This window comes from Fringilla coelebs (assembly GCF_963513975.1).
Source record: "Fringilla coelebs genome assembly, chromosome: 3".
NCBI classification, from domain to species: Eukaryota; Metazoa; Chordata; class Aves; order Passeriformes; family Fringillidae; genus Fringilla; species Fringilla coelebs.
In genome coordinates this window covers 32,046,064-32,059,900 of record NC_140030.1, presented here as the reverse complement: position 1 = coordinate 32,059,900, position 13,837 = coordinate 32,046,064, and the positions used below count along the sequence as shown (strand labels likewise).

General features: G+C 39.2%; 1 protein-coding gene across 3 annotated transcripts in view; it reads right to left on the bottom strand.

Annotated features, from left to right (window-relative positions):
• The window catches only part of SENP6 (SUMO specific peptidase 6), a 73,151-nt gene that overhangs the window by 58,766 nt on the left and 548 nt on the right, over positions 1 to 13,837 (bottom strand). The gene's annotated exons all lie outside the window — the stretch shown is intronic.

Below are 13,837 nucleotides of genomic sequence, written 5' to 3'. Positions count from 1 at the left end.
TACTACAACTCACTAGAAAAACATCCCTATTGCTTTATTGTTTTGTATGTGATGCTGGATTGGGTTTGTGTGGCAAGATTTTGGTAGCAGTGGGGAGCTGCAGGGGATTAGAGAGCCTCACCTCTGTGCCTGGGTAAACCATGGAGCAGATCCTCCTAGAAGACAGGCGAAGGCACATACAAGACAAGAAGCTGACCCAAGGCAGTCAGCATAGCTCAACTAAGGGCAAATCATGCCTGACCAATCTGGTGGCCTTCTGTGATGGAATGAATGACAGCAATGGTCAACAAGGAAAGACTGACAGATGCCATCTACCTACACTTCTGTAAGGCCTTGAATATGGTTCCACATGATGTCCTTATGTCCTAATTGGAAAGACATGGATGGACTATTTAGTGGGTAAGGAATTGGCTGGATGGATGCAGCCAGCAAACTACAGCCAACGTCCAGGTGGCAGCTGGTGACAAGTGGCATCCCTCAGGTCTCTCCTGACTCCTGAGACTGGCGCTCTTCCACATCTTCATCAATGACATGGTGAGATAAAGTGCAGCCTCAGCAAGTTGGTAGATGACACAAAGCTGAGTGATGCAGCTGACAGGAAGGACCTGATGCCATCCAGGGGGGATGTGGACAAACTTGAGATGTGGGCTTTCCCTTGAAATTCAACAAGCCCAAAAGCAAGGTACTACACCCAAGTTGTGGAAATCGCAGACATGAGTACAGACTGGGAGAAGAAATCACTGAGAGAAGCCCTTTGGAGAACACTTGGGTGTTCTCATGGATTAAAAGCGGGATATGAGCCAACAGTGCTCACTCACAGCCCAGAAGGCCAATTGTATCCTGGGCTGCATAAAAAGCTGAGTAGCCAGCAAGTTGAGGGAGATGACTCTGCCCCTATGAGACCCCACCTGGAGTACTGCATCCTGCTCTGTGGTCCTCAATACAAGAAAGACATGGATCTGTTGGGAGTGGGTCAGAGGAAGACCACAAAGATGATCAGAAGGTGAGAGCACCTCTCCTACAAAGACAGGCTGAGAGAGCTGTGATTGTTCAGCATGGAGAAGACTTCAAAAGGACCTTACTGCAGTCTTGCAGAACCTTAAGTGTCTTATAAAAAGGAGGGAGAGGGATTTTTATATGGACAGACAGTGATGGGGCGAGGGGCAGTGGTTTTAAACTGAAAGAGGGCAGGTTTGGATTAGATGTATTACAAAAAAAATACTTTGCTGGGAGGGTGGTGAGGCACTGGAACAGGTTGCCCAGAAAGACTGTGGATGGCCACCCCTGGAAGTGTTCAAGACCAGGCTGGATGGGGCCCTGAGCAACCTGATCTAGTAAATGGTATCCCTGTCCACAGAAAGGGCATTGGAACTAGATGCTTTTTAAGATCACTTTCACACCTAACAGTTGTAGGATTCTCTCAGATCAACTCACCAAAGGAGCCAGATGCATTTACTGTCCACACAAAGATCAACTTTTCTAGGAAAGTAACCTTTTCATATATATCACTGGTTTGGCAGAAAAACTCCCTACCACCCCCAGAACACAACAGCAGAGACTTCAAGGTTTCTATTGCACACATAGAAACTTTTGTAAGTCTTTCATCTGCTGAAATCTCATGTTTTTCTGTGTGTACAAGAATCATTCTAAACACACAATCTAGGTCAAACAAAGGTTAGGTTCAGGACCCAGATGCTTTTTCAGGAAGACCTGAAGTTTACATTCTTTTTCCCCAGTTGCTGGTAAAGAAACACTGCAAGCCTCATCTTACAAATGCTTACACCATCACAACTGCAACCAACTTATCAGATACTGCAGTGCTCGCACAGAAAATGTAAATTAATTTAAATGTACTCAGAATCATTGCCTTCATCCAGACTCATATTTAAATAACTGAAAAAGAATGCTTCTAAGCTTTCTAATCTGTTGCTCATTTAGAGTCATCAGATATATTGTTAAGAGGATACAAGTACTCATAAAACTCTGACACAGAAATATTTTTTGGTTTACTTTCCCCATTGCTTCATTATTCTTCCAGACAGGCTTCTATGCAAAACAGCTTTTTATCTTCCAGCTTTGATACCATCAGCTCTACTACATCAACTGTGTAACCACAGTGAGGTTGCATTTTCACAGTCTGAAGCAGCACTACATGAAGAGTTTTACAGGCCCCTCACTCTTCCTGAGAGTTGCCAATTCTTGCTCCTGCCCTGCACCCTGCATATGTCAGCACTGACAGAAAAGCTGGGGAAGGAAACTAATTCAGGCAAGAACCCCTTGAGCAGCAGGGGAGGGGAAAAGTTATTTTTCAACCGTATCAGATCCCTCCTCCTGTTCAACCACACTAACACAGTGCAGCTGTGACAGCATAGCAGAGGTAAGGTCCATCCAGGAACTGAAACTATCATAAGTACTATGGATACCAAGGAAATTTCCATGGAATTACAAGGAATTGTAGCCTAATCTACATTTATAGGCAGAGATTTAAATATCTAGTGCTTCAAAGATGCTTCAACTTTCCACTCCCTAAATTAGCTGCAGAGGCAAATAAAACCCAACCAGTCAAAAGTACCTCCAGTAACAGGCAGTAATCATAACCTCACAGTAGCTGAGATATTACATGAAGCAGAGAGTTTAATAATGAAGTTCTATGATACCAGTGTAATGGATATCAAGCAGAGACATTCCTTTGCACGTGAAGGGAATTCAATCTCTTAGCTGGCTAACAAAAACACCCACACCCTTCCAAGAACTTGATGTCCACAGAAAACAAATGATAAATACAGAGCATTCATTCCTGGACAATAGTGTTCATGGCCCTGAAAAGAAAAAGCATTTTTGAAAGTTCTGTACTTTAAAGACAGAAATCATCTGCATATTCTGGTAAATGACTGAGTTTTTTTCAAGGCTTGTAAGCACATTGGGCAGCTTACTTTGCAGGTTACTGCACTGATGACAGGACTGAAGAACACAGAACTGCCTACGTTTGATCATTTGCTAAACTGTTTAACATTTTTTAAGTATTAACAAGGAGTAACAGAGGAGAATGAAAGGATAGAGCTTTGAAGTATGTTAAACATTTTCTTTGTGATTTTGAAAGTTTATCTGGTTAGACAGCAGTGATAACCACACAATGGACAACTAATGCTTCTTCACCTTTTCTACTGATTCTCTCAACAGAGGTGTACAGGTATTTACCCCACCCAAGGATGGCACCCTTATGACAGCATCAGAAAACAATGCAAAACTACTTCAAGAGGCCTTCTTCGTCTACACCAGCAACAAAAAGAATGCTACAGAAAACTGTGGGCATTTTGTGCTCAATGAGACAGAAACCTAATGACAAAAGACATTAAAAAAGATATTAAGAATATGATCCATTTTTTTGTCATACCAGATTTTACTGCTAAGTTCTGTCCTCCAGCTTCACAGTTCCTCACCTCTATCAGCAGAATCTGTGAGAATGCAGTATCACCCATTGTCAAGGAAGATGTGATTAAGGAACACTTCAGCCAGTTGTACCCAAAGACTGGAAAAACATCATTGCCCTTTAAGAAGGGCAACTAGGATGACCTGGTGAACTACAGGCTAGTGTGCAGTTCTTATTCTTTACCACGTGTGTGCTCAAGACCACACTGACCTGAGAGGCAATAGAGACTGACAAATCCCCAAGCAACCTGCTCTAACTGGGTCTGGCTTGGACAGGATGTTCCAACCCATCTGAATCCAGCCAGCCCTCAAGTAAAACCAGTGACTATTCACAGGTACAAAGTATCCCCTGAAGCAGCCGCACCACCGTCACAAAAACTTCCAAAAAAGAGTACAACAGTCACTTTTCTTCTTTTCCCTCTCAGAGTAAGCCTGACTCCCACTCAAACTTTCCACACAAGTAAAATAATTTGAGTAACATCAAAAGCAGGACCCAATAATAAACAGGGAAAAAAGAAGAAAAAAAGTATTTTTCCATCTCTAGCATTATGAATTCTTTACTTACCTAAAACCTCTATTGCTAGACTTGGAGACATACCAAAAATTCAGAAATTAGGGAGAAAACTTTCCTTAAAAACAAAAAAACTAAGAAAAAGAGAGGTTAATTCCTATTTTATAGATAAAAATAGAGGATAAAAGGTGAGGTTAGCCTAAGAACAATTTCTGAACTGCCAATTCACTCTCAAAATATGAAAAAATTAAATAAAGCTAACAAGCCATTTTGAGGAAGATGGCAGTTGAACAAGAACTCAAGAATACAATTTATGTGACAAATCAGTATATTACATTAATCACAGATGATCTCAAATTCTGAACACTGGAATAGTTTTAGAAGATGAGCAAAACACAGCATGAAACGTTATAGTATTTTATGCATGTGAATTGCACACTTTGTTATGCACCATGGGGTCCATCTTCACATAAAACCTAAGCTTGTGCAACTGAGAATACAGCAGCACTAAACAAATGGCAATCTATTTTTAGAAAGTGCTGAAAGGCAGTTACATACAGAGTAAGATTAATAACCTAGCCAAACTACCTGGAAATTAGGCAACTGACACTTTGAGAAGGTTTCCATGTTTGCTGCAGAAATTGGAACATCAGGTTGAAATAAAGCACTGTATCTTACATACCAAGAGGAAGAAGAAAAAAAAGAATTTGTACAATTTAATTCTTCTGGTTTTATCCTGTAAAGTTTCATAGATGATGTCAGATAGATACTATCCCCTTTATTAAAACATACAGAAATTAGAAGTCCAGAAAGGTTCCACAATCTAAGCAAGAACTTAACTTGCATACACAGGACAGAAGAATCTTGGAATGGTATTGGCTAGAAGGGACCTTAAAAATCATCTATTGCCAGCCCTGCTGCCATGAGCAGGGGGGAGACATTCAACTAGACCAGGTCACTCAGAGCCCCATCCAGCTTGGCCTTGAACACTTCCACAAGAAATGTTTCTTCCATAAGAAGAAACTCTAAATGTAATTAAAGTAGAAAAAAAGAGCAAGACACCTCTTTGATGATGCCAATTGCTCAAAATTCACATGAAATAGACAGCAAAGAAAGCATACAAAGAAAATGCTCTACGATCTCAATTAAAAAAACCTCAAATATTTGGTCACATGAAAAAAGCATATTTCAGAAAATAATTGAGTAGGGAAAAGATGATGAAAGAATTAGTTAAACTATGTGGCAAAGAAAAATATTTGCATTTGCCCTTCTGTAAAGGCTAAATACCTGGAGCTTTCTCCAATTCTTAGAGACACCGGCAAGCTTTCATACCCATAACAAGGCATCAGTCAGCTGAGGTGAATTTCTAATATGGTTGAAAAGGAATAGACTAGCTCCACCAACACTTCTCCCCACCCCAAAGATTAGTTTTCTGTCAATTCAGTTCTTCCAGCTACCCTGCCATGAAGCCAGGGAAGTGTCAGTGTTGACTGCAGCACAGCTGGAGCTCACTGTCACTGGGAGGGGCAGCAGCTCTGTCCCTCCGAGCAGCACCTAGCAGTGGGCCTGGCTGTGTTGTCAACTGCAGGCGCAATTCCTTGCGTGGCCATACGGTACGGCCCCACACACAGGGTCTTGCTATGACTCTGCAAATCCACATACAGTTAAAATCTATGTACATTACGTCTCCTAAAAAAAACCCCACAAACAGGGAAATGCAACACAAATATAGGCAACAGCCTTCTGCTCAGACTAGATACACTATTTAGCTCCCTTTCAATTAGCAATCATCAATGCAGCAAGGTGTGAAATAATGCAACTAGAGTACTGCATTAAGATCACGGAAATCTTTGTAATGGAAGTACCAAACTTCTCCAGACCTAACGGCGATGAGTTTAAGGAGCACTGACAGCTGATAACTATGTCACAGTATACTAAAATCCACTAAACAGGCGTTATTTTTAAAAAGCTAAAAAATCACTTCAACATCCTATGAAAAACAAACATTTTCTCAGTAACTATTCATAAAAGCAACAAAAATTAAGATGGGCCATCAACTCATTTTTAATAAAATAACACATGCCAGCTTGCTAAATGAACCTAGTTATAAAACTACTTTTCAAGAAACAGCACTCCAAAGACAGCTAAAGCAAAACACAAACTTGTTAAGTAACCATCCTGCAGACAGAGTTTCAGCCACTTCTACCCAAAGAAACTCCTGCTTACCTTGATCTATAAGTTCTTTCTATCACAGGGCACAGAGTCTTTCTTCCATCTAATGAGCAGTGCCTTTTTCATCTAACATAGGCTTTGCTACATGACAAAGAACTTTTTACTTTATCAATGACAGATAGTTTTTTGTGGTATTTATCAAGAAAAGATTCAGCTACAACATACTTGCCTTATGGCAGAGCTATAAAATCTCCATTGAAGTTTTACTGTCCCAGAGCCAGGTATATGCAATCACAATGACCTGGGTCAGTGCAGTCCCAAAGTTTACTCCCAATTGTAAAGGCTCCTTAAATTGCTTCTTAAGCAGTAAGCCTTAGTAGAAATAAAATTACAACAAACTCTAGTAAATGTTTCTACAAGCGAGCCTCAGAAATTACAAAGGCAATTGTAAATATGAAACCTAACATCTACAGCATAGTTCAAATTCTCATCTAATGGGCTCTTGAATAATCTTTCTGTTAGACTGTCGTATTAAATTCTGTCATCAGCAGGATACTCATATTTTGCTAAGTGAACCATAAAAATTGTACATGTCAAACAAATACAACATTATATCCTATGACATTAATAAAAATACATCAGCAGAATGAATTTTAGTACAAATGAAACAACTGTATAACATTGAATAAAAACATACTCATAAAATAAATATTTTGCAGCTGTTTCTTACAGACATAAATTTCTAAGATTACATATTATTAATCATGTCATAGAGTAATATGTTTAACCACACCAGCAGAGTATTTTTCATTCCTAAAACATTGTTGTGGTAAGTCTTCTAATAAAAACAAACAAACAAAATCTCAGAGAGACATGAGCAGGGAGACTGCTCCAGCTCATATGGTCTGAAAACAAACAAACAAAAAGCCACGAGGGCTTAACACAGAGTTTTGAATATCACTGCTCTTTATCTATAATCACTCAAGATTAACTCAAAGATACCCCAAAGTCTTTCACTCCAAATTCTTCTTTCATAAGAATCACTGGGACATACATGCAGAAATGTTTCCTTGCCTCATGCAGCGCTTACATCCCTTGTCTGTTAACAAAAACTTTTTAAAGGCCTGCTGACCAACCTGGGAAGAAATAACCACAGCCTGTTAATTTATTCCCTCCAGTCTTCAGCCTTCACCATAACCTTGTTCTTCACAGAAGATAACCTGCTATTTAAAATAATTGTGTCTCCTTGGGCAGAATAAAGCTGCTCTTACACTAAAATACCTATTACAAAGTTTAAGCTATGTAATACACCTTAGCCTGACTTAACAGATCACCAGACAGAGATGGAACAGAAAACGTCCTATTCTTCTCACAGGTAAAGAGAGGCTGTATGCTCTCCCCCATCCAAGCCATTGTCCTGCATCTACCAGATACCCTTCAATGAACAAATTCAACAGAAGTTTGGCAAAGTGCCAACCTTGCAAGACAGAACAGAGCAAGTTCAATCTCTGGCAAGAAAGTGGTTAAATCTCCAGGGTGGTGGAGAGTACATGCAGCTCTGCTTCCAAATTGGAGTCACACCCACTAACGTGACATTCAGACACCAATTCTGACTTAATTACAGCTTAAGGTCATCTTAACCTGAAAATATTAGGCATTAGGCATCCTAGGCTGCTGAACACAGAAACAAAAGTTAGGAACACATGCTTTTAAAAATTAAATGTGTAAGATAAAGCTGCCAAGAAATGAAATTTTATATAATAAGAAAAAAAAATATTCTACTAATGCTTTCATTTTCTTCACAGAAAGTAAGTACAGAGCATTAGACAGATTTCAATCTATGTAAAACTATCACTACCTTAAAAAACCTCCAAACTGAAACCAAGTGAGTGCCAAAACACGGGCCAAAAGAAAGGAACACATGCGCTCCCCTCACCTCCAATGTAACCGCCTTTTAGAACTGCCACGATAAGAGAATTACATTTCTCCTTTTTCCCCAAACCCAGATTTGTTCCTGGTATCTCTACAATATCCTCCACCACAACAGCTCCATTTCTGTTTGATTTCTCAGCCTCCTGCAGAATCTTAAGCTATCCTGCACACTCTTCCACTCCTTTCTTTGCAACACACACACGTGAAGGTATACGCTGTCCTGTGCCCCAAGTCCTCCCGCTGCCTGACCCCAGACTGCTCAGCCACTGAAGGAACAAACACCAGTGAGAAGCAAACTGAAGGACATTCAGGCAACACTGAAACCTTCACTTCAGGCACACTAATTTTGACCTCCCTGCTTAATGGAGTAAGCAGATTTCACCAGAATTTATGTATTTTTACCTGTAAGGTAAAAAAGTAAAAAAAATTTGCCTTTACACCTCTGTAAATAAGAGGGGTTTAAGTTTTGAAAAAATACAAGCTATGCTACCGCGTTCGTTACTTGTAAGAAAGCACTAGCCAAGGACACTGAGGGTGGTAAGGGGGTTGTGGATGCACCAACTCTCTAAGTGTTCAAGGCCAGGATAGATGGGACCTTGAGCAATTTGGTCTAGTGGAAGGTGTCCCTTCCTACGGCAGGGGGGTGGAAATAGCTGATCCTGTCACTGGGAAGGAAGGACGCAAAATTATGAGATGACTCAGAAAACCTTCATATTCTTACAAAGCAATATTTAAAAGTGGCAAGTTCAGTGGCTATTCTTATATTATAGGATCTGCTACAACAAAACACCTTAATATTCCTCAATTATGAGACAAAGCTAAAACTAGAGACTAGGTGAAGTCTAATACTGCACCAAAATCCATGTACAGTCTTCCAGAAACAAAACAGTAATAAAAGCCAAAGCTGCTGTTGAAGCCATTAAAATAAATAATCGATTTTGTTTTATCCCTGTACACAAAACAGGAAGGGAAAGACTGAAATATCTAAACAGGCTCATATCTGTGCAAGCATGACATCAGCTAACTGTTGGTTTGATGTTTGCTATCCCACCACGTATTAATGTTGTTAATACTTTTGTAATTACTATTACTTTTTTATTTATAGTTACATGAAGAGTGTAAGGATCTCTTTTAGGAACATTGTCATTCAATTTTTTTTTTTTTTTTTTTTGCCACTAACACCCACTAGAAATTCTGAACTTTTTTCTTTGGAAAGAGTAGTGTTTTACTACGAAATCCAAGAGCCAGAAAATAGTGGATGAGGCATCCCAAACAAGACAAGTTACACCAGAAGCTTACATGTCCCACTTTGAGAAAACTTATAGAGCAGCAGTTACTTAGGAAAAACTACCAAATACTAAATGCCTCCACAATGAAAACTAGAAAATTGTGCACAGATCCTTACACTTCAGAAAGCTCAGGACAAGCCTGGGCTCCTATAACACTGTCTCAATTAAGGAGGTGATAATGTGGAAGAGGACTGGGACACAGGCTTTTACCTCAGAATGGGCTCCCAAGCATATTGCAACATATGTTATAGAGCAGTAATAGATAAATTAGGTTTATTTTTAGTATCTCTCTACGTAGTTTAAGAAGTACCCTGTCTTTCCTAGTATTTCATGCCACCTATCACCCAAGTTAGTCTGACATGTACAAAAAAATAAGACAGTAAGAAACGTTTTCAATTTGAGAAACAGTTCTCAACAAGTGAGTTTCATTCATAGAAAATAACCTGTTACTCCAGTCAGAAGATTTCCTATTCTCAAAACCACTGCACAGGACAGCTGAACATTCTTCAAGTCTAAAAAGATATATGTGCAGTGCTGGAAAAAAGATCTGAATGGGTCAAAGGACTGGGATATATAAACAAACTATGGAAGTCACAAACTTCACACTTTCTCATTTAAAAAAACCCCTCTCAAGAAAAACAGAAGAAACAGAAGCTGTCTGGACATTGATGGGACAGATGCAAACCAGACAAGAATTTAACAGCATAAAGCAAGAGTTCATATAGACACAGAAGATCAATGATACCTGAAACAACTCTTCCCCACATTTTTAAGCTAATCACAATCTCCATTAGATGACAAACAAAGCACCAGAGACTTATTAGAGACAATTACAACTATTAATAATTAAATTTCACTGTTAAGAGAAAAATAAAGAGAAGAGTCTTGCAGGTAGAAATGTTTCAAGTGTTCTACCTGAATATAAACTCCACTCTACCCTTCAATTTCTATTATTCCAGTCAGAGATTTCTCAGTATGATTAAAAACAGAAAAAAAAAAAAAGAGGAGGGGCTTACTACCACTTCAAAAGGTAGGTCTGTAACTCTACACTAATACACAAAAGCTGCATGTTTCTCTACCACCCCAGAATCGCAGCTACTTTTAAGAAAATACGTAAGTCTACAACTCTTGCTTTGGCGAAGACAAATCTCTACATGTGAACTGAACGAAGAATAAAGCAGTCTTCTGGAGTCCTCTGGCAGTCAACTGTGAAGTTTATACTACTGCTGCTAACAGGTGGACCAGTTTTGTTTGCTGTTATTATGAAACCTGTAGTCAAGAAATAGGAATGAAAATTGAGCAAATTCCTGCCATGACTGCACTGAAATATCTCAACAGCTCTAATGCTAGGGACTGGCAACATTCCTTAGAAAGGAGATCCTCAAAAAGAAAATTCAATACTGGTTCTCAGCATCACTACTGTAATCACCAGGAGACTGAAATAAATGATAGGAAAGAATAATACATTTCTCCCTTCTTCTGGAAAAGGTTCTGAAGTTTACCTATTAACTACTGCATAAACACAGGCAAACTTTAATTTCATGTTGGAAAAGAGAAATTACAATTTCCTTGCAATTCAGTAATAGTGAAGGAGTCAGAAAACAAGAGTCCCTGCAATCTTTCCTCCAAGGTAATGATCAACAGTACTCTCCATTCCCACATGTTTAACATGCCTCCTACCTTAAGTCCAAATGAATTTGCCTACCATTCTTTATATTTTAGATATGACTCTCAATTAAAAAACACAGGAACTGCTGCAGACACAAATTTCTAATCACTAAACTTCTCCTCCTCCACATCAGGAAAGAATTCCCATGTAAGAGAACTACTTAGTGCAATTTCTGCATGTTAGGCCTGTAACTTTGAAACATCACTTTTAAAAAGCAAACTCAGAACAGTTTTACTAATTTCACTTGCATCTACATTAAATAACAAAAGTAGAGTACTTTCCACACTTGTAACAGTCCTGGCACTTCAAGTGAAGTAATCATGCAGGCCATGTATATCCACATATATGTGATCAACTATCATCACTGCTTAAGAATGATAACAAACACAGCTTTTAAAAGAGTTCATTATAGTTCTAGGGATCTTTTTCACATTTCCATTAAACAGTCTATATTATACAGCATAAAAAATTATGCATATTAGATACACAGAACTGGACAAAAAACATGAATCACTATGAATCACTATGTTCAATAATGGTATTACCAGAAAGGCAACAAATCAATCATTCAAGGTACACCCTTCTAAAAAGACCATTTTGTTTTTACTGGAGAATAGAATAATAAAAATGTTAAGAGGAAGCACTTTTGCAGTAGAATGACAGACATATTTCTTCACAGTAACATCTGTTACACTAAATGAAAGAAAAGCACTATCTCACTGGACACGTGGAATCAAAATCAAAATGCTGAACAACTTTCATACTGAAAAATAATTTATTTTACTTAACTGTACATTTATCCTAAGTCTGACTGATAGCCAACATAAGCAGGACAGCACCAGAAATGTCTGTGTACACACACACACGAAGGTACATATTTAACCAGCACAGTGTCCCTTAGTCTGAGTTGAACCAGTAATAGAGCTGACATCCATTTCGCCCAGACTTCTTCTATTGTGCACATTTAAGGCAGGGATGGACAGAGGAGTCCTGCCCCTCCTCTTTGCCAGTCTTTGAGAAAACACCTCTGAAAACATTAAGTAAACAATTTTTTGGTTGTTGCTTACAAAGCCTTCAAAGGACTCCATGAAACATACACTCATACAAGTTATAGATACAGCTCTAGGCTCATGTATTAATAACCATCATCCAGCAATAGAAGTTCCCATATTTCCTACTCTGCACACTTCAATCCCCTTTTTTGTCCCCACTATACTTGTTTCACAAATCTGGCACTCTCTTGCTTGTCTAGCCTTAGGGTAACTTAGGGTGCTTCTAGGTAACATCATTAAGTTGATCTAATATGCTACCTTTTCAGACTGCAGATTGCCAAAAATCTCATGTATATATATGCATTTATAGATTTTCTATGCCTGTACTTTTTCTATAAATATCTCTAATAAGTACCTATCAAATAACATCTGAAAGCCTTTTCCCTTTGCTTCAAATCAGTACAGATTTTACCAGCTCTTACTGAATCTGCCCTAGTGCGACTGTCCCATTTGGACTTGGGCCACCCCCATAAATTTTTTGTCACCACTATCTACACTACATTTTCTTCACATGCGGCTGAATTCTTAGGGTTTCTATCACCTCATCAGTCCTAAAATGAACATGTCCCCAAACAATGGGGAAACACAAAACCAGCTGATAACTCAGTTCACCCATCATGGAACACTGAAACTTCAAATGGAGATGCTATCCAGTATTGTATTGCTCCTGCTCTTGGAACAAGAATTTGTAAGCAAAAAAAGTGTGAATATTGCATATGAAATGCATATTCTCTTAGCCACCTGACAGCCAGCAAGTACTCAAGGTGCACATAGAAGACAGTGACTAGTCCTCACCTTGACACTTCTAGCTCTCTGCACAAACCTCACCATAGTCTGTGGAGACTTATGGAAAAAAATGGGGTGTCTGCATCTCACCACCAAATCCTTTAAAGGTATAAGGGAGGTAACATGACAGGTGTTATTAACCAGAGTTTCTGAACAAATCAAAATTCCAGATTAATTATTCAAAACAACAATCAGAATTTTGTTCACACAGTACATCTATTCTAGAATATCTTGTAATAAAAAGCCAATATTCAGCATCCTGCAGCAAGAGAAAATCTGCAAGAGGTTATGTTCTGTGCAATATAGGTACTGCAAATCTCCCATACTAAACTTATTCCTGACTCGAAAAACTCTGATTATGAGGAGTACTTAATTTCATTAATTTTTCTTTGTCATCATCCTGGCAATTTGGCAGAATTTACCAGACTACTGGTCTATGCTATCAGGACATGTGCTTATAGGAATTTTGCAAGACTACAGCAGCAAATTTTTTGATGTATCAATGAAACTGTAAAGACTAACAGTTTAAAAATACCCCCATTTCAGGACGCATTTTGCATTATAATTAAAAGCTTTACAGTGATAAACAAAAAACCCCTCAAGACACCAAAACCTTATAACCAAAAAAAAAAAAAAAAAAAGACTCAGGGCTTTACAAATGCAAAAGGTTTCTTTTTCTTTCAAATACAGGTAATAAGGTTCATCCTCCCCTTCGTATCACAATTATAAGCATTACCCCCCTCACAAAATTAAACTCAGTCCCAAACCTTTACACGAGCCTTTTAGGAGCAGGCGAAGACTTGTTTTATGGTGGGGCCAAAGAATACGGGCTAGGCCGGGGCCTGGGAGCGGACTGAGGGCAGGGCAATGCAGCCCCGGCCTCCCCTCTCACCCAGCGCTAACCCTGCCCGCGCCCCCAGCCCACCGCCCGCCGAGCCACGGCGGAGTCCTGCCGCTGCACCAAGCCCGGGCTGCTCTCCGCGCTGCCCCGACAAAG